This window comes from Triticum dicoccoides, chromosome 2A (genome assembly GCF_002162155.2).
Source record: "Triticum dicoccoides isolate Atlit2015 ecotype Zavitan chromosome 2A, WEW_v2.0, whole genome shotgun sequence".
NCBI classification, from domain to species: domain Eukaryota; kingdom Viridiplantae; phylum Streptophyta; class Magnoliopsida; order Poales; family Poaceae; genus Triticum; species Triticum dicoccoides.
In genome coordinates, this window is record NC_041382.1 from 725,567,706 (window position 1) to 725,588,651 (window position 20,946).

Genomic DNA, 20,946 nt, shown 5'->3' on the forward strand with positions numbered 1-20,946 from the left:
GCCGCGCCCCGCGCCCGACCCCGCCGCCCGGCTCCCTCGCCCGCGCCCGAGCGCCGCCTCGTCGCCTGACCCGCCGGCCGTCGCGCCCCTTGCCGGCGTCGGCGACCGCCCGTGCCGCCTCGCCGCTCCGGCGGTCCCCGTCGCCATCCGCGCCCGCCGGCGCCGCGGCTGACCGCCGCCACCACCGGCTCCGCCTTCTCTCCTGTCTCCTCCTCCTCGCGGCAAGTCCCTGGCGAGCTTCCCCAACTCCGGCGGCCCACCTCCGATTCCGGCGAACCTCGTAGAACGCGCCGGATCTGGATCTGGAAGATTGGATCGGGTTGACTTTTTGCCCGAAATCCTAGATAAATTGCTATGTTCATCGCATTGTATCTCTGCATCCGTAGCTCCGTTTTGGGCATATAGCATATCAAAATGTTCGCCTCAAAGAGCACATCATTTCATCTCATTGCATCATTTTCATTTGAGTTCATCTTGATGCCCGAAATGCTGTTAGAAGAATATTATTTGAGACAATTGTCAGATCTGCTGCTCCAATTAGATATTTGTCATTTTTGCCATGATTATTGTGTGCATGATATGCCCAGGTGCTCTACATGTGTTTTGTTGTATGTTTTGTCATCTATCCAGAGGTGCAACCCATGTATTTTTGTGGTGTGGGTGGTGACTAGCACAAGCTTGCAAAGTGAAGCATTTGTTAATGCTGATTTCAGGGACTTAGCATTTGCACTAAGTCCTTGACCTGTTTATCTCATATGGCCATATGTTCATGTTGTTTCCTAGTGATCCTTGCCTCTTTTGAGGATGATCAGTAAGGATGTTTTGTTAATATTGTAGTGCTCTATCCATCCATGCCTTTGTTTGCAATTATGGAGCACCCTAGCTTGAGTCAATCGAGCTCTACTTTTGCCATTTCGTGAATCTGGACAGATTGTCTACTTGTTAGCAATTTTGCCGAGGATGTTGTAGTTGATCCGTGCATGCTATGTTATTGTTCTTGCCATCTCTAGCTTGTATTTTGTGTATTCTTGATGGGTGTATACTTAGATTGTCATGACTTGCTCTGTAGTGAGTGCATCGAGCTCTTAAACATGCCTACTTGATATCTGTTTCAGCATGCTCCAGTTTTCACTAAGTCTGAGAACTGATGATGTTTTTGCCATGTTCACATGCTTGCAAATGTGTTTTCTGATCCCTTTTGGCTCAAGGTCACTAAGGGACTTTTGTTAAGCTCTTTGAGTAGCTCTATGCCATGCTTTACTTTGTCATGTTCAGGTCCTGTAGCATATTGTTTTCATCCCCCAAAGAGTGCTATCTGATATGAAATTCCAGACAAGTGTTAATTTCACTAAGTCTGAAATCTGTTTGTCAAATGCATTTTTGCCATGCTTGTTTGAACCTGTTAATGGATGAATTGGCCGTAGCTCAGTGCTAGACTTTTGTTAAGCTTCATGAATGGATTCCTGCCATGTATTTTGATGCCATGTTTGGTTGTTGTAGCATGTTCATCTTGTTGCATCTAGTTGGCTATTTGCTGTAAATCGCAGAACGTGGTCATATTTGAATTGCTTGCCATTTCCAAACCGTAACTCCGATTCCGGCGTTCTTTATATCGTTTTCAAGCGATTTCGTCTCATCTTTCCAGTGGCACACTTGGATTTCCATGTTGAGGCCAGGTTCATGATTTACTTGTCAATTCTTGCATATGCATCCCGCATCGCATCCCGCATAGCATACTATCTTTGCATCATGTTGTTTGAGTTTGCACGTGGTTGATTGTGTCCTTGTTGCTTGTTTGTCTTGTTTGGGTAGAGCCGGGAGACGAGTTCGCTAACGAGGAGCCCGTTGAGTTTGCTTTCGAGGATCCAGTCAACTCTGACAACTGTGCAGGCAAGATGATCATACCCTCGAAATCACTACTATCTTTGCTTTGCTAGATGCTCGCTCTTTTGCTATGCCTATGCTACGATGCCTACCAATTGCTTATCATGCCTCCCAAATTGCCATGTCAAACCTCTAACCCACCATTTCCTAGCAAACCGTTGATTGGCTATGTTACCGCTTTGCTCAGCCCCTCTTATAGCGTTGCTAGTTGCAGGTGAAGATTGGAGACCATTCCTTGTTGGAACATTATTTACTTGTTGGGATATCATTATATTGTCATGTTATGTTAATGCATCTATATACTTGGTAAAGGGTGGAAGGCTCGGCCTCTCTCCTAGTGCTTTGTTCCACTCTTGCCGCCCTAGTTTCCGTCATATCGGTGTTATGTTCCCGGATTTTTGCATTCCTTACGCGGTTGGGTGATAATGGGAACCCCTTGATAGTTCGCCTTGATTAAAGCTTTTCCAGCAATGCCCAACCTTGGTTTTACCATTTTCCACCTAGCCTCTTTTTCCCTTGGGTTTCCGGAGCCCGAGGGTCATCTTATTTTAACCCCCCCCCCCTCGGGCCAGTGCTCCTCTGAGTGTTGGTCCACCTGTCAGCTGTCGGTGGCCACCAGGGGCAACTCTGGGCTAGCCTACCCGTACCTAAAACAATCTGAGTGTGCCCTGAGAACGAGATATGTGCAGCTCCTATCGGGATTTGTCGGCACATTCGGGCGGTGTTGCTGGATTTGTTTTAACCTGTCGAAGTGTCCTGAAGAACCGAGATACCGAGTCTGATCGGAACATCTCGGGAGGAGGTCTATTCCTTCGTTGACCGTGAGAGCTTGTCATGGGCTAAGTTGGGACTCCCCTGCAGGGATTTGAACTTTCGAAAGTCGTGCCCGCGGTTATGGGCAGATGGGAATTTGTTAATGTCCGGTTGTAGATAACTTGAACCTTAACTTAATTAAAATGAATCAACAGTGTGAGTTACCGTGATGGTCTCTTCTCGGCGGAGTCCGGGAAGTGAACACGGTGTTGGAGTAATGCTTGCGCAGGTTGTTCTCTAGTTTCTCGTTCGCGCTTTGCCCTCTCTTCTCACTCTCTTTTGCGAATAGGATAGCCACCATATATGCTAGTCGCTTGCTGCAGCTCCACATATTTACCTTGCCTTACCTATAAGCTTAAATAGTCTTGATCGCGAGGGTGCGAGATTGCTTAGTCCCTGTGGCTCACAGATTACTTCCAAACCAGATGCAGGGCCTGATGATTCCGCTCCAGATGGCGCGCTTGAGCTCAAGTGGGAGTTCGACGAGGACTCTCAACGATACTACGTGTCTTTCCCTGATGATCAGTAGTGGTGCCCAATTGGGGTTGATCGGGACCGTGTCGCATGTTGGGTTATCTTTTATTTTGGCGCCGTAGTCGGGCCATGAGTGTTTCAATGTTGTAATGCTATTTTTGTACTTTGATTGACGTGGTGACTATAAGCCAACTATGTATCTCCCCTTTATTATTTATATTACATGGGATGTTGTGATGATTGCCTAACTTGCGACATTGCTTTCAATGCGGTTATGTCTCTAAGTCGTGCCTCGACACGTGGGAGCTATAGCCGCATCGAGGGCATTACAAGTTGGTATCAGAGCCTTCCCCGACCTTAGGACCCCCATTGCTTGATCGTTTTTAGCAGCCGTTGTTGAGTCTAGAAAAATGTTTTGAGTCATTTAGGAATTATATATCGGAGAGTTTAGGAATTCTTTTTACTTCCCAGTCTCCTCATCGCTCTGGTAAGGCATCCTGACATAGAGTTTTGACTCTTCTCTTCTCAAATTTCCCTAAAAAAAATTTAGGATCACGCGGGTATCTTGGAATCGTTCCGATGGTTTTGTGACGAGAACATTGTCTTGGTGCCTCCTGTCAGGGGTTTTGTGGCAGTGTCCCGGGGAGTTGAGCTCCGAGGTGTTGTCGTCACAATTTTATCGTTGCAGTTCTGGAATACCTGAGTTTAGTACGCCGACATCGAAAATCTCTTTTATGCAGTTCGTTGGTGAGATAACCTTGACGCCACCCAGTACTGGGGCGGGAGTTCGGGAGTATTGCCATAACTTGTATAACGGATGCTTTTCGAAGGTTGAGGCAGATGGTTTCCGAAGTTTTTTCTCGGTTATGTGTTGAAGGATGGATACAGCTGGATGTAGGATTTGCTAGATTTGGGTGAGATATTATGCTTCCCCTGTATCCCCAACACCTGATTGCATAACCGGAAAGGTTCGGGAGTTTCATAGGTGGGAATTCTTGTAGCTCTAGCTCTTCTTCCACGGATATTTGGTTTGAGATTAGGATTTCTTACCGATTATTCATTCTTGATCCGTACCTTGTTGATTTATTTCTCTACCTAAATTCTAAGTGGCTTCTCAATTTATGGATATGTGACCATTTCAAGAGGAATACATTCGTTCATTTTGTTCGGATGTGAAGACTATATGTTGCAATTTTCATTCCGTTGGATTCAGCTCCATTTTATCTGTCAATGTGCTAACGGTGGTCAACCTCTTCAGGATGGCTCCCGCTAAGAGCACCAATCAGAATCAGAATCAAGATCCGCCACCACCTCCACCTCCTCCGGAGGCATGGCAAGCTGTGATGGCCGCAACCAATGCAAACACACAGTTGATCATGCAAATTCTTCAAGAGCGCAATCAAGCGAACCAAGGCAACCAAGGCAACAATCAGAATCACTTTGCTACACTCAACCAGTTCCTTGCTAACGTGCCAAAGACTTTCAGCAATTGTGTTGAGGCAACTGATGCTGACGATTGGCTCGTGGATCTGTGCAAGCATTTCGAGTGCAGTAACGTCAGGCCTGAGGACTTTGTCAAGTTCGCTTCCTTCCAACTCAAAGATCAAGCTACAGAATGGTTCCAGCAGTACAAGGATTCCAGAGGTGGACGTGTTATTACATGGGATGAATTCCGTCAAGACTTCAAAGCTCATCATATTCCTTAGAGCGTGGTTGAAAGCAAGCATGAGGAATTCCGCAACCTGAAGCAAGGCTCTTTGTCTGTCTATGACTACAACAAGTTGTTTCAGAAGATCGCCCGCTTTGCTAAGCAGGACGTCCCTGATGAGAAGAGCATGATATACCAGTTCAGGGGTGGTCTCAGAGAAGAAATTCAGCTAGCTCTTGTTCTCTTTGAGCCTTTGAGGTACGATGAGTTCTACAACATGGCATTGAAGCAAAAGGCTGCTCAACTGAGGTGTGATGCTTCCAAGAAGCGAGTCAGAGATGCTACTCCTTCTTCCTCTACTCAAGTGGCCAAGCAGCAGAAGTATTGGCTTCCTCCTCCTCCGTTCCGTCAGCCGTATCAGCAGAAGAGCAAAGGTGGCAGTGGATCTTCCCACCCACCCAACCCTAGCTTTCAGAACAAGACTTCGTCTCAAGCTCCAAGATCGAGTGCTTCGTATCACCGTCCGCTTTCAGAGGTCACATGCAACAAGTGCCAACAGAAGGGTCACTATGCCAACAAATGCTTCAATCAGAGGCGTCTCCCTCCTCCTCCTCCTCCTCCTGTGAGATCGGCAAGTACAGCTGTGGTCAAGCATAACCCCAAGCACGCAAAGGTCAACTTGATGAACGCAGCTCAGGCAGAGGACTCACCAGATGTCATCATGGGTAACCTTCCTGTTAATGATATTCCTGCAAAAGTTCTTTTTGACACTAGTGCATCGCATTGTTTCATCTCGAGACCGTTTTCATCTAAGCATGGTTTGGCTTTGCAAATTTTGCCTAGTCCATTAGCAGTTGTCTCTCCCGGTAGGCGCATGCATGCTAACTCCATTGCTCCGGATGTTACTATCACTTTGGGTGACTATAAGTTCTTGTCCTCTCCAAATGTTCTTGGTGACTCGGATATTGATCTTATTCTCGGAATGGATTGGCTTTCTAAGCACAAGGCTTAGCTTGATTGTGCAGCCAGGCAGATTCAATTGACTCATTCGTTTGAGGATGTAATTGTCTTTGCCGCTCGTGATGATACCATCCGTCTGTTTTCTCTCAATGAGAAGGGTGAACTGGATGCTATCTCCCAAATTCCAGTCATTTGCGAATATCAAGACGTCTTTCTAGAAGAGCTTCCAGGAATGCCTTCGCACTGGCCAGTTGAATTCGTCATCGATCTTGATCCTGGCACGGAACCTGTGTGCAAGCGTCCTTACAAGCTCGGACCTGAAGAGTTGAAGGAGCTGAAGAAGCAACTCGATATTCAAGAGAGAATGGGTCTCATCCGGCCTAGTTCTTCCCCGTGGGGTTGTGGTGTTCTTTTTGTGAAGAAGAAGGATGGAATGGACCGACTTTGTGTTGATTACCGTCCATTGAACAAGAAGACCATCAAGAACAAATACCCACTTCGCAACATCAACGAGCTGTTCGAACAACTCAAAGGCGCCCAAGTATTCTCCAAGCTTGATCTCTGTATGGGTTATCATCAGATTCGAATTCGTGAGCAAGATATTCCCAAGACGGCTTTCAGGACAAGCTATGGTTCATATGAATACACTGTCATGTCTTTTGGTCTCGTCAACGCTCCTCCGACTTTCTCTTGCATGATGAACTTCATCTTCAACGCCTACACCAATGACTTCGTTTTGGTCTATCTTGACGACATTCTGGTCTTTTCGAAGAACAAGGAAGATCATGCCAAGCACTTGCCTTTGGTACTCGATAAGCTCAGGGAACACAAGTTCTACGCCAAGTTCTCCAAGTGCGAATTTTGGCTCGATGAGGTTCTTTATCTTGGTCATATCATCTCTGCCAAGGGCATTGCCGTGAATCCTGAGAAGGTGTCTGCAATTATGAATTGGGAACCTCCTTAGAACGTGAAGCAACTCCGTAGCTTCCTCAGTCTCGCAAGCTATTGCCGAAGATTCGTTGAAAACTTTTCCAAGTTAGCGAAGCCTCTCTCAAATCTTCTACAGAAGCACGTCAAGTACGTTTGGTCTCCGGAGTGTGACATTGCTTTCAACACTTTGAAAGAGAAATTGGTCACTGCTCCAGTTCTGACTCCGCCTGATGAATCCAAACCGTACGAGGTCTTTTGTGATGCCTCTCTCCAAGGTCTTGGCGCAGTGTTGATGCAAGAGAAGAAAGTTGTTGCTTATACCTCTCGCCAATTGAAGCCCAATGAGAAGAACTACCCCACTCATGATCTCGAGTTGGCGGCAGTTGTGCATGCTCTTTTGACTTGGAGACATCTCTTATTGGGAAGAAAAGTGGACATCTTCACTGACCACAAGAGTCTCAAGTACATCTTCACTCAGCCTAATATCAACCTCAGGCAAACTCGATGGGTCGAAATGATTCAAGAGTATAATCCGAGTATCGAGTATACTCCAGGCAAGGCCAATGTGATTGCTGGCGCATTGAGCAGGAAGGCTTATTGCAACAGTCTGATTCTCAAGCCTTATGAACCCGAGCTTTGTGAAGCTTTCCGCAAACTTAATCTGCAAGTTGTTCCTCAAGGTTTCCTCGCCAACCTTCAAGTCTCTCCTACCTTGGAAGACCAGATTCACCAAGCGCAGCTTCTTGATGCTATGGTGAAAAAGGTGAAGATTGGGATTGCCAAGAGTCAACCCAAGTACAAGTGCTACCGCCTTGATGACAAGGATACTCTCTTCTTCGAGGATCATATTGTTGTGCCTAAAGGTGAACTTCGTAAAGTGATCATGAACGAGGCTCACAATTCTCTCCTCTCCATTCACCCTAGGAGCACGAAGATGTATCAGGACCTCAAGCAGGCTTATTGGTGGACTCGAATGAAGCGCGAGATTGCTCAATTCGTGAATGAGTGTGATGTCTGCAGAAGAGTGAAGGCAGAACACCAAAGGCCAGCGGGTCTCCTCCAACCTCTTGCCATTCCAGAATGGAAGTTTATCCACATTGAGATGGATTTCGTGACTGGGTTTCCAAAGTCCAAACGTGGCAATGATGCTATATTCATTGTCATCGACAAACTCACCAAAGTGGCTCACTTTCTGCCTATCAAAGAGTCTATCACTGCAGCTCAATTGGTGGAACTCTATACATCTCGGATTGTATCTCTGCACGGTATTCCTCAAGTGATCTCTTCATACCGTGGCAGCATCTTTACCTCAAAGTTTTGGGATTCTTTTTAGAAGGCCATGGGCACCAACATCCGCTTCAGCACAGCTTTCCATCCTCAAACTAGCGGTCAAGTCGAGCGTGTCAATCAGATTCTTGAAGATATGCTCAGGGCTTGTGTGATCTCCTTCGGCATGAAGTGGGAGGATTGTCTTCCTTATGCTGAATTCTCCATAACAACAGTTTTCAAGCAAGTTCGGGCAAGGCCCCATTTGAAATTCTGTATGGCAGGAAGTGCCGTACCCCTCTTAACTGGTCCGAAACCGGTGAACGTCAGCTTCTCGGTAATAACTTAATCACAGAGGCAGAGGAAATGTGCAAAGTCATTCGAGATAACCTCAAAGCAGCCCAATCCCGCCAGAAGAGCTACTATGATAGTAAGCATCGTGATTTGGCTTTCGAGATCGGAGATCATGTTTACCTCCGCGTCTCTCCAATGAAAGGTACTCGTTGCTTCGGTATCAAAGGGAAGCTTGCCCCTAGATATGTGGGACCCTTCAAGATCGTCAACAAGATGGGCGATCTCGCCTATCAACTCGAGCTTCCTTCAAACTTTGCAAATGTTCATGATGTGTTCCATGTCTCTCAGCTCCGAAAGTGCTTCAAGACTCCTGACCACACCGTCAACTTCGAGGACATTGAGCTCCAAGAAGATCTCTCTTATCGTGAGCACCCCGTTGCTATTCTCCAAGAGACTGAACGCAAGACTCGCAACAAGTCAATCAAATTCCTCAAAGTCAAGTGGTCACACCATTCCGACCGTGAAGCTACCTGGGAACGCGAGGATCACCTCCGTTCTGAGTACCCGGCGTTCTTTCAGTCCTAGATCTCGGGACGAGATCCTTTCGTAGTGGTGGAGTGTTGTAACACCCCGGATGTGATTTACCCAATATGTACTCCAACTCTTGCCGTTTCCGGCGTTAAGTTATTTTATTTTCTCGGGTTCGGGTTTTTTTTGTCTCCGTGTGTTGTTATCATTGTCATGCATCTCATATCATGTCATCATGTGCATTGCATTTGCATACATGTTCGTCTCATGCATTCGAGCATTTTCCCCGTTGTCCGTTTTGCATTCCGGCGCTTCGTTCTCCTCCGGTGGTCATTTCTACCTTTCTTTCATGTGTGGGGATTAAAAATTTCTGGATTGGACCGAGACTTGCCAAGCGGCCTTGGTTTACTACCAGTAGACCGCCTGTCAAGTTTCGTACCATTTGGACTTCGTTTGATACTCCAACGGTTAACCGAGGGACCGAAAAGGCCTCGTGCGTGTTGCAGCCCAACACCCCTCCATTTTGGCCCAAAACCCACCAAAACACTCTCCATCATCTAGAGCGTTCAATCACGATCGCGTGGCCGCAAACCGCACCTCATTTGGAGCTTCCTAGCTCCCTCTACCTCTATAAATAGGTCCTCCGAAATCCTGGATCTCTTCCCCCCTAACCCTAGCCATTTTCCCCGCAGCGCGCCGGACATGTCCGCTCTCGCGCCGGACGCCGTCCCGCGCCACTGACGGCTCGCCACGTGGCGCGCCGCCCTCATCCCCGCCACCGGCCTGCTCGGCCCGAGCCGGGCCCTCCTCACCGCGTAGCCGGGCCGCGCCCCGCGCCCGACCCCGCCGCCCGGCTCCCTCGCCCGCGCCCGAGCGCCGCCTCGTCGCCTGATGCGCCGGCCGCCGCGCCCCTCGCCGGTGTCGGTGACCGCCCGCGCCGCCTCGCCGCTCCAACGGTCCCCGTCGCCATCCGCGCCCGCCGGCGCCGTGGCTGACCGCCGCCACCACCGGCTCCGCCTTCTCTCCGGTCTCCTCCTCCTCGCGGCAAGTCCCCGGCGAGCTTCCCCAACTCCAGTGGCCCACCTCCGATTCCGGCGAACCTCGTAGAACGCGCCGGATCTGGATCTGGAAGATTGGATCGGGTTGACTTTTTGCCTGAAACCCTAGATAAATTGCTATGTTCATCGCATTGTATCTCTGCATCCCTAGCTCCGCTTTGGGCATATAGCATATCAAAATGTTCGCCTCAAAGAGCACATCATTTCATCTCATTGCATCATTTTCATTTGAGTTCATCTTGATGCTCGAAATGCTGTTAGAAGAATGCTATTTGAGATAATTGTCAGATCTGCTGCTCCAATTAGATATTTGTCATTTTTGCCATGATTATTGTGTGCATGATATGCCCAGGTGCTCTACATGTGTTTTGTTGTATGTTTTGTCATCTATCCAGAGGTGCAACCCATGTATTTTTGTGATGTAGGTGGTGACTAGCACAAGCTTGCAAAGTGAGGCATTTGTTAATGCTGATTTCAGGGACTTAGCATTTCCACTAAGTCCTTGACCTGTTTATCTAATATGGCCATATGTTCATGTTGTTTCCTACTGATCCTTGCCTCTTTTGAGGATGATCAGTAAGGATGTTTTGTTAATCTTTTAGTGCTCTATCCATCCATGCCTTTGTTTGCAATTATGGAGCACCCTAGCTTGAGTCAATCGAGCTCTACTTTTGCCATTTCGTGAATCTGGGCAGATTGTCTACTTGTTAGCAATTTTGCCAAGGATGTTGTAGTTGATCCGTGCATGCTATGTTATTGTTCTTGCCATCTCTAGCTTGTATTTTGTGTATTCTTGACGGGTGTATACTTAGATTGTCATGACTTGCTCTGTAGTGAGTGCATCGAGCTCTTAAACATGCCTACTTGATATCTGTTTCAGCATGCTCCAGTTTTCACTAAGTCTGAGAATTGATGATGTTTTTGCCATGTTCACATGCTTGCAAATGTGTTTTCTGATCCCTTTTGGCTCAAGGTTACTAAGGGACTTTTGTTAAGATCTTTGAGTATCTCCATGCCATGCTTTACTTTGTCATGTTCAGGTCCTGTAGCATATTGTTTTCATGCCCCAAAGAGTGCTATCTAATCTGAAATTCCAGACAAGTGTTAATTTCACTAAGTCTGAAATCTGTTTGTCAAATGCATTTTTGCCATGCTTGTTTGAACATGTTAATTGATGAATTGGCCGTAGCTCAGTGCTAGACTTTTGTTAAGCTTCATGAATGGATTCCTGCCATATATTTTTATGCCATGTTTGGTTGCTGTAGCATGTTCATCTTGTTGCATCTAGTTGGCTATTTGCTGTAAATCGCAGAACATGGTCATATTTGAATTGCTTGCCATTTCCAAACCGTAACTCTGATTCCGGCGTTCTTTATATCGTTTTCAAGCGATTTCATCTCATCTTTCCAGTGGAACACTTGGATTTCCATGTTGAGGCCAGGTTCGTGCTTTACTTGTCAATTCTTGCATATGCATCCTGCATCGCATCCCGCATAGCATACTATCTTTGCATCATGTTGTTTGAGTTTGCACGTGGTTGATTGTGTCCTTGTTGCTTGTTTATCTTGTTTGGGTAGAGCCGGGAGACGAGTTTGCTAATGAGGAGCCCGTTGAGTTTGCTTTCGAGGAACCAGTCAACTCTGACAACTGTGCAGGCAAGATGATCATACCCTCGAAATCACTACTATCTTTGCTTTGCTAGATGCTCGCTCTTTTGCTATGCCGATGCTACGATGCCTACCACTTGCTTATCATGCCTCCCGAATTGCCATGTCAAACCTCTAACCCACCATTTCCTAGCAAACCGTTGATTGGCTATGTTACCGCTTTGCTCAGCCCCTCTTATAGCGTTGCTAGTTGCAGGTGAAGATTGGAGACCATTCCTTGTTGGAACATTATTTACTTGTTGGGATATCATTATATTGTCATGTTATCTTAATGCATCTATATACTTGGTAAAGGGTGGAAGGCTCAGCCTCTCTCCTAGTGCTTTGTTCCACTCTTGCCGCCCTAGTTTCCGTCATATCGGTGTTATGTTCCCGGATTTTTCCGTTCCTTACGCGGTTGGGTGATAATGGGAACCCCTTGATAGTTCGCCTTGATTAAAGCTTTTCCAGCAATGCCCAACCATGGTTTTACCATTTGCCGCCTAGCCTCTTTTTCCCTTGGGTTTTCGGAGGCTGAGGGTCATCTTATTTTAAACCCCCCCGGGCCAGTGCTCCTCTGAGTGTTGATCCACCTGTCAGCTGCCGGTGGCCACCAGGAGCAACTCTGGGCTGGCCTACCCGTACCTAAGACAATCTGAGTGTGCCCTAAGAACGAGATATGTGCAGCTCCTATCGGGATTTGTCGGCACATTCGGGCGGTGTTGCTGGATTTGTTTTAACCTGTCGAAGTGTCTTGAAGAACCGAGATACCGAGTCTGATCGGAACATCTCGGGAGGAGGTCTATTCCTGCGTTGATCATGAGAGCTTATCATGGGCTAAGTTGGGACTCCCCTGCAGGGATTTGAACTTTCGAAAGCCGTGCCCGCGGTTATGGGCAGATGGGAATTTGTTAATATCCGGTTGTAGATAACTTGAATCTTAACTTAATTAGAATGAATCAACAGTGTGAGTTACCGTGATGGTCTCTTCTCGGCGGAGTCCGGGAAGTGAACACGGTGTTGGAGTAATGCTTGCGCAGGTTATTCTCTAGTTTCTTGTTCGCGCTTTGCCCTCTCTTCTCGCTCTCTTTTGCGAATAGGATAGCCACCATATATGCTAGTCGCTTGCTGCAGCTCCACATATTTACCTTGCCTTACCTATAAGCTTAAATAGTCTTGATCGCGAGAGTGCGAGATTGCTGAGTCCCTGTGGCTCACAGATTACTTCCAAACTAGATGCAGGGCCTGATGATTCTGCTCCAGATGGCGCGCTTGAGCTCAAGTGGGAGTTCGACGAGGACTCTCAACGATACTACGTGTCTTTCCCTGATGATCAGCAGTGGTGCCCAGTTGGGGGTGATCGGGACCGTGTCGCATGTTGGGTTATCTTTTATTTTGGCGCCGTAGTCGGGCCATGAGTGTTTGATTGTTGTAATGATATTTATGTACTTTGATTGACGTGGCGAGTGTAAGCCAACTATGTATCTCCCCTTTATTATTTATATTACATGGGATGTTGTGATGATTGCCTAACTTGCGACATTGCTTTCAATGCGGTTATGTCTCTAAGTCGTACCTCGACACGTGGGAGCTATAGCCGCATCGAGGGCGTTACAAAACCCCAACTCCACCAGTTAGTACGCCTATTCCTGTGGAGGAAGCACAACCATCTTGTCGTAGTTTAGCATCTACCGCATTTGATGTTGTTAAATCGTATGTGCATATCTTCCCATCTTGGAAATATTATACTGAAGATGAAGAAAAATGCCAGTTGCAGGTGTTTGTCTAGGAGTTATGTGTAAGTAATGTTATTCATGGCAATTACTTTGCTTCGTCTCATACATCCTACCTCCATGATGGTTATAATACAGCAAGTTTTCCCATTTTTCTCTATAGAGAAGGACCGATTTGGAAACTCAGGATGAGGTAACCTGTGCTAATGCCTCTGCTACCTTCAAGAATGCTTGGTGGCAGTATTGGAATTACCTGAAGGAAACGTACTTCACCGACAAAGAAACTCATCAAATTCCCTTATGTTCTCCTGAGACACATTTACTGGACGATGACTGGGAACGCCTTGTTCTGTACTGGTCCCGAACCAAGAATGTTGTAAGGTCTATGAGCTCATTTTCTATTTTTAAGTATTATATTCTTACGTCTTACTGTACTCTGTTCATGTAGAACAAGTGCCTAAACCTGAAGAACAACTGTTCTAATTTAAGATTCCATTGCTACCATAGGACATAGATATATGTTTGTTTGATGCTTTTATTATGTACTAGTACTTGGCAATAGAAGACTTGGTAGTTTAATCCTGTCCACCTTACTAATGATCTGGTTCACCGAAATGAGTTTCATATGCTAGTACATGCTAAACTTGTTATGTGTCTGCTTGTTTCTTCTTTTAGAATGCTGACGGAATATTGGGGAAGGGTGCCTTATTAAGAAACGGTAAAGGAAGTAATGCATATAAGGTTCAGGATAGTGACACATCCTGTCTTGGTTTAGTGTTGGAGTTACTGGCCACTACCGCTTGCACAAGCTATTCAAACTCACTGTCTGAATCAGTTCGGTTTCTTAAGTCTCAACTACAAGCTGAAAGACATCGATGAGTTATGCTGCGACAAGAAGCAGAAGGATTGCGGAAGTCCCTGGAGCATTCAGATGCATACTTTCTGGTGCAACAGCAAGCGTTGGAGGATTTTAGCGCCAAACAGGACAAAGCTAATCAGCTTGCTAAGCTTATTGCCAGCATGGTGGATACCCAGGATAACGTTTCTTGAGCTCTTCGGAAGTTGTTTCAGTTATGCTCTTGTTTTGCTACCGCGTTTATTTGCACTGGTGGCCAATTTTGATGGCCAGTGTATATGATATGCTGCTTTGTTCCCTATATTTGCACTGGTGGCGAACTTTGATGCCCAGTGGATGTAAATGTGTAATAGCCGTGATAGCCTAGCGTTAGTTGCTTGCTTATTTATTTCCTTGTTGTCTTGTTTATTTGTTTGCTTGTAGTCATTGCAGTTCTTTTTCCGCGGTTAACTAGTGGCTGCAATAACCTATTTTTTTAAAACTAGGCCACAATAACCATGGGCTAATATTTACTGTAGTGACACTGGGCCTCCTATGGGCCATAGAAACAGTGGCCTTCTACGGGCCGTAGAAATAGTAGGCCTTCTACGGGCCGTAGAAACAATGGGCCTTCTACGGGCCGTATCATCAATGGGCCTTATACAGGCCGTATGATCGATTGGCCAAACATGGGCCAATAACAGGCCGCATTATGGTTGTAAACGGGCTAGAGTTGGAATTGTCCGTTCATGGGCCGACCGTAACGGTCCATCGTTAATAGGCCGTATTTGATGACGCTATGAAAATGGCCCAACGTATTAACGGACCACAAACGGGCCGACTGTAACCACGGGCTGAATTTGGCCCACAAGCAAAAAATGACAGTAACGGGCCGTAAGTAAACGAATGCTGGAAATGAGCCCAAGAATAAATGGGCTCTGAGAAGGCCGAAAGATAACATGGGCTGGAAACGGCCCAACGGAATAATGGGCCGTTAATGGGTATAAAGTGATACATTGTTCATTACGGGCCAGTTTCACCACGGGCCATTAATGGGTGTAAAGTGATACACTGTTCATTACGGGCCAGTTTCACCACGGGCCGTTAATAGGCCAAGAGTTACATAGGGCCTCATATGGGCCGAAAGACGTCATGGGCCATACATGGGTCAGAAGTGAAAACGGGCTGGAATCATATTGGATGGCCCAGATGACGCTACTGGGCCTAATTCGGATAGGGCGTAACGGGCCTTGGGTTAGTGGGTTGTAAATGGGCTATATGCGAACAGGCCATTAACAGGCTTTACATGGGCCGGCCCGCCACCTTTTGACCAAGTCAAACGGGTCGGCCTTTTCACAGGAATGGGCCTCTGTTGGGTCGTGACACGTGTCGACGTATCATAGGCGCCTATCTGACCCACTGACGAGCTGACACGTGTTTCGTCCGGCCAATAAGAATTTTACACGTGGAAATTTCCCATTGGTCGGGGCTGCTAACGGGTTATCGGATCCAAAACCCGACCCGATAGCTTAACGGCGTTCCGTTACGGTGGATGCCACGTGTCGGTCACCCTTGACGAAAGCACTTCTGTGACGCGCGATTTATCCTCATGGAAGTGGACACTTCCGTGATGATAATTTTGGTAATGTCATGGAACACTTCTACGACAGCACAGGTATGACTATCTTGATTCTGTCATAAATTTGTCATGGATGTACATGCATGACAAAAAACGCGACCCACTGTGACAAACACGTATCATCACGGAAGTGTATTTTTTTGTAGTGTTAATACTCTAGATGCATGCTGGATAGCGGTCGATGAGTGGAGTAATAGTAGTAGATGCAGGCAGGAGTCGGTCTACTTGTCTCGGACGTGATGCCTATATACATGATCATACCTAGATATTCTCCTAACTATGCTCAATTCTGTCAATTGCTCAACAGTAATTTGTTCACCCACGGTAGAATACTTATGCTCTTGAGAGAAGCCACTAGTGAAACCTATGGCCCTCGGGTCTCTTTCTCATCATATCAATCTCCATCACTTTATTATTGCTTTGCTTTTACTTTTTATTTTGCATCTCTATACCAAAAATACCAAAAATATTATTTATCATCTCTATCATATCTCACTTTCGTAAGTGACCGTGAAGGGATTGACAACCCCTAAGCGTGTTGGTTGCATTGAGCTATTGTTTTTGTGTAGGTACGAGGGACTCGCGCGTAGCCTCCTACTGGATTGATACCTTGGTTCTCAAAACCGAGGGAAATACTTACGATACTTTGCTGCATCATCATCTCCTCTTCGGGGAAATCCAACACGGTTCTCAAGAGGTAGAAAGAAGAATTTATGGCGTCGTTGCCGGGGAGGTTCGTGCAAGTCAAGATTTGACTCCTGACAATGAGCCATTTCTGGCGCCGTTGCCGGGGAGTCTGCGCAAAAGTCAACATACCAAGTACCCATCACAATCCCTATCTCCCACATTACATTATTTTCCATTTGCCTCTCGTTTTTCTCTCCCCCCACTTCATCCTTGCCGTTTTATTCGCCCTCTCTCTCTCTCTCTATCCTCCCTCTCTTTCTCTATTTGTCTTTTTGCCCGTTGCTTTTTGTTTGCTTGTGTGTTAGTTTTCTAGCTTGTCGTTATGTCAAGTCCTTTACCTTCTGCCTCTATGTCTGAAATTGGGGAAATTATTGTCGATATGGACAGTAATAATATCATCAAAAATCTGATGCTCCTGCTAAAGAACCTACCATCTTTCATATGAAAAAAAATTTGTGTTGGTAGTGGTAATATTATTGGAAAAGGATTTATTCAAGATTTCTTTACTTGTTCCGGTGCTTTACCTTCTATGGGTAGTTCTATCCTTCACAGAACTAGTAGTCTTGCGGACGCTATTGCCATGCTTGTAGTTGAACTTGAAAGACAATTCATGCACATGCATCCTTCCATACAAAGGATTTTTCTGGAATTTTCTAATATTGAGCATTCTTCTGTTAAGCGTGCCGCTACTATCTTTTTGGCTCATGAGTTTAGATTCATAATAAAAGAAGCCAAAGAAATCTTTGCGCATTATAGGGTGGATGCTTGCCGTCCTCCCATAGAGGCTATCCTCTTTGATCAAGAAGAAATAATGCGTTTTCAATCTCTAGACTATGTTCTTTCAATGAAAATCTTAGAAAAAGGGTTCCTACCAATGTTTTAGTTGATAGAATTTCTGAAGTTAATGATGATTTGGCTATTCAAAATAATGAACTAGGATATTCTCTTGAATATAGGCTCACAAAGTTCTGTCAAAAAAATGCTTATAATGATGAATTGGTTGTGCATTATGAAGGACCAAAGGAGGAACCTATACCTCCCAAGGTTGATCTTGGGGACTTTTGTCCCGTTAAATTTAGCCCTTTTGATTACTTTTGCTTGCCTCAAAGAAAACTTGCTGCCGAACGTAGATAATATGAAATGAGTTTTAATAATCTATCTTACTATTATGGCAATACCTAGATCTATTCTTATTAGTTATGCCTAGCTAGGGGCGTTAAACGATAGCGCTTGTTGGGAGGCAAACTAATTTTATTTTTATTCCTTGCTTTTTTCTCCTGTTTAGTAATAAATAATTTATCTAGCCTCTATTTTGGTTGTGTTTTTTGTGTTTAATTAGTGTTTGTGCCAAGTAGAACCGTTGGGAAGACTTGGGGAAAGTCTTGTTGAACTTGCTGTAAAAAAACAGAAACTTTAGCACTCACGAGAATTGCTGTCATTTTTATTTGGAAAGTGGTATTTAGTTAATTATTTTTTCAGATGATTAATAGATAAATTACTCACGTCCAGCAATTTATTTTAGAATTTTTGGGGTTCCAGAGCTTGCGCTAGCTACAGATTACTACAGATTGTTCTATTTTTGACAGATTCTGTTTTTCGTGTGTTGTTTGCTTATTTTGATGAATCTATGTCTAGTAAAATAGTTTATAATCCATAGAGAAGTTGGAATACAGTAGGTTTAACACCAATATAAATAAAGAATGAGTTCATTACAGTACCTTGAAGTGGTCTTTTGTTTTCTTTCGCTAACGGAGATCACGAGATTTTCTACTTTAAATTTTGTGTTGTGAAGTTTTCAAGTTTTGGGTAAAGATTTGATAGATTATGGAACAAGGAGTGGCAAGAGACTAAGCTTGGGGATGCCCATGGCACCCCCAAGATAATCTAAGGAACCTAAAAGCCAAAGCTTGGGGATGCCCCGGAAGGCATCCCCTCTTTCGTCTACTTCTATCGGTAACTTTACTTGGAGCTATATTTTTATTCACCACATGATATGTGTTTTGCTTGGAGCGTCTTTTATGATTTGAGTCTTTGCTTGTTAGTCTACCACAATCATCCTTGCTGTACACACCTTTTGAGAGAGCCATACATGATTTGGAATTTGATAGAATACTCTATGTGCTTCACTTATATCTTTTGAGCTTTATAGTTTTGCTCTAGTGCTTCACTTATATCTTTTAGAGCACGGTGGTGGATTTGTTTTATAGAAACTATTGATCTCTCATGCTTCACTTATATTATTTTGAGAGTCGTAATAGCATGGTAATTTGCTTAAAATCCTAATATGCTTGGTATGCAAGATTCATAATAAAACTTTCGTATGAGTGTGTTGAATACTAAGAAAAGTTTGATGCTTGATGATTGTTTTGAGATATGGAGGTGATAATATCAAAGTCATGCTAGTTGAGTAGTTGTGAAATTGAGAAATACTTGTGTTGAAGTTTGCAAGTCCCGTAGCATGCACGTATGGTAAACGTTATGCAACAAATTTGAAACATGAGGTGTTATTTGATTGTCTTCCTTATGAGTGGCGGTCGGGGACGAGCGATGGTCTTTTCCTACCAATCTATCCCCCTAGGAGCATGCACGTAGTGCCGAGGTTTTTGATGACTTGTAGATTTTTGCAATAAGTGTGTGAGTTCTTTATGACTAATGTTGAGTCCATGGATTATACGCACTCTCACCCTTCCATCCTTGCTAGCCTCTTCGGTACCGTGCATTGCCCTTCTCACATTGAGAGTTGGCGCAAACTTCGCCGGTGCATCCAAACCCTGTGATATGATACGCTCTTTCATACATAAACCTCCTTATATCTTCCTCAAAACAGCCACCATACCTACCTATTATGGCATTTCCATAGCCATTCCCAGATATATTGCCATGCAACTTTCCATCATTCTGTTCATCATGACACATTCATCATTGTCATATTGCTTAGCATGATCATGTAGTTGACATAGTATTTGTGGCAAAGCCACCGTTCATAATTCTTTCATACATGTTACTCTTGGTTCATTGCATATCCCGGTACACCGCCAGAGGCATTCATATAGAGTCATCTTTGTTCTAGTATCGAGTTGTAATCATTGAGTTGTAAATAAATAGAAGTGTGATGATCATAATTATTAGAGCATTGTCACAAGTGAGTAATAAAAAATAAAAATAAAAGATAAAGGCCATAATAAAAGAGAAGGCCCAAAAAAAGAGAGAAAGGCCATAAAAAAGAAAAGGCCCAAAAAATGAGAGAAAAAGAGAGAAGGGACAATGTTACTATCCTTTTACCACACTTGTGCTTCAAAGTAGCACCATGATCTTCATAGTAGAGAGTCTCTCATGTTATCACTTTCATATACTAGTGGGAATTTTTCATTATAGAACTTGGCTTGTATATTCCAACAATGGGCCTCCTCAAGTGCCCTAGGTCTTCATGAGCAAGCAAGTTGGATGCACACCCACTAGTTTCTTTTGTTGAGCTTCCATACATTTGTAGCTCTAGTGCCTCTGTTGCATGGCAATCCCTACCCCTTGCATTAACATCAATCGGTGGGCATCTCCATAGCCCATTGGTTAGCCTCGTTGATGTGAGACTTTCTCCTTTTTTTCTTCTCCACATAACCCCCTCATTATATTCTATTCCACCCATAGTGCTATGTTCATGGCTCGCGCTCATATATTGCGTGAAAGTTTATAGGTTTGAGATTACTAAAGTATGAAACAATTGCTTGGCTTGTCATTGGGGTTGTGCATGATGAGAGCATTCTTGTGTGACGGAAATGAAACATGACTAAACTATATGATTTTGTAGGGATGAACTTTCTTTGGCCATGTTATTTTGAGAAGACATAATTGCTTAGTTAGTATGCTTGAAGTATTATCATTTTTATGTCAATATGAACTTTTGTCTTGAATCTTTCGGATCTGAATATTCATACCACAATTAAGAAGAATTACATTAAAATTATGCCAAGTAGCACTCTGCATCAAAAATTCTCTTTTTATCAGTGCATGTCACTTTTTTTTGCGCGCGCACACACACACATACACACAAAGAGAGAGATAAGTAACTTTTTCCATGCATCCTTTAGGTTGCTTACCAATTCCGCTTTGTGAAATGGTGTAAACGGAAGGCGACCACGCAGGTTTGAGTTGTAGATGGAGTCGGCACATCGCCTGAAGTAGCTGCTGAGGTAACATGAAATGGCATTAGGCTTTTTTCTTTTATTTTTTTCTACACAAAGAAACCTAGGATGTGGTATTTTACACAGTTGCACAAGAACCGGCTAGGTGTTGGGTTGGCATCCTGAACTTCTATAGTTGCACAAGAATGAATTAGAAGTTGGTATCCTCAACTTTTCAAATAGTTGCACAACAATATCGTACGAGTTGGCACCCTAGACTTTCATAGATGCACCAGAACCATTTGGGAGTTGGCAGTCTCAACTTTTTAAATAGTCCCACAACAATATCACATGAGTTGGCATCCACAACAATTTTAGTTGCACAAGAACCAATCGGTAGTTGGCATCCCCAACCTTTTTTAATAGTTGCACG